Source organism: Octodon degus, unplaced genomic scaffold (genome assembly GCF_000260255.1).
Source record: "Octodon degus isolate 3935 unplaced genomic scaffold, OctDeg1.0 scaffold00002, whole genome shotgun sequence".
Lineage (NCBI taxonomy): Eukaryota > Metazoa > Chordata > Mammalia > Rodentia > Octodontidae > Octodon > Octodon degus.
In genome coordinates, this window is record NW_004524578.1 from 26,844,071 (window position 1) to 26,845,334 (window position 1,264).

Sequence of the window (1,264 nt, forward strand, 5' to 3'; positions counted from 1 at the left end):
GGGGCTGGCTGGGGATCAAACAGGGGTCTCTGTGCTTGCCTAAGCAGGCACTGAGTCCGCTGAGCTATCTCACCGGCCTTCAATTTTTATTTTATTTTAGCTTTTTAATTTAAAAAAATTATTGTAAAATAAAAGCAAAAACAAAGACAGAAACAGAGCAACATACAACAATACATATGGTACAGAATTTTCAAACAAAAATAAAAATTAACAATGCTAATATTTTAGGCTTTTACTAAGATAAGTGTTAAAGACTTACAAACTTTGCAAAAATCTGATGGATAATATGATTGAACTACCAAGATTAAACAAATCAATGATTTTCACTGTCTTTATCATTTCTTATAGCACTGACCTCTGACCTTTGGTGTAGAGCTTTGGTGCAGTTATATCCTTATCACTTAATAAAATTCAGGTACCGATATACCAAGTTGTAGTTCATGCAGTTGTGCCTGGCTTGGGTCTGGCTACTGTGCTCAGCTCCTTATTGTTATTGCCTTTGGAGGTGGGCCTGCTGTGCCCGTCTGGTAAGGTGATCTGTTCCTGGATTAGCTGTGTGGTTTTGACCCTAGTCACACTGCAGGGACTTTACCTGCAGGGTTTCACCCCAAGCCTGTATGCCAGGCCTGAGCTGGGTTTGGAGGGTTTGGGGGGGGGGGCAAGAGAGCGCAGAAGCTCTCCCACACACTCACCAGGGCTGTGCTTTGGTGGGGCTACAGGACTCCCAAGAGTGTGGCAGAAGTTCTCTCACAGGAAGTTCTCACTCACAGGGCAAGTGTGCTGGCTCTAGACAGGCGGGGGAGGTCTGGAGAACACAGGGAAAGGCCTCCCTCACGTGGTGGGCCTGAGCTTGGACCCGTGGGCGCAGGACCAATCAGAAGCTCTCCCACACACTCGCAGGACCTGGGGTTGGTTGGATATGGAGCAGGCCCAAGGCACGTGGCAGAAGTGCTGGGTCTGGATGGTTGGGCGAGGTCTGGAGAATGTGGGGAAAGGTCTCTCTCACGAGGCAGGACAGGGCCTGGACTGACAGTAGTATTTATATATATTTTAAGGTATTATAAATCCTTCCCCCACACTCTTATAAACCTTTCCCACATTTTAAAAACACTTCTAATGTTCTTAACCATTTTCTAAACTTGTAAACCTTTGTAATTGTAACAATATACATGTACTGTGCAGTACTGCAAAATCTTGCAATATAGTGAAAAATCTGCAATAAATAATTTGGATTAATATTTTTTGAAAACCTGTGAAACAGTTT

The 1,264-nt window shown here is 44.0% G+C and overlaps 1 protein-coding gene and 1 pseudogene across 3 annotated transcripts in view; both read left to right on the forward strand.

The window, feature by feature from the left end:
- Znf106 (zinc finger protein 106) overlaps window positions 1–1,264 on the forward strand; it is an 86,416-nt gene that overhangs the window by 62,907 nt on the left and 22,245 nt on the right. The gene's annotated exons all lie outside the window — the stretch shown is intronic.
- Window positions 1–1,264, forward strand: part of LOC105741565 — a 12,599-nt pseudogene that overhangs the window by 10,266 nt on the left and 1,069 nt on the right.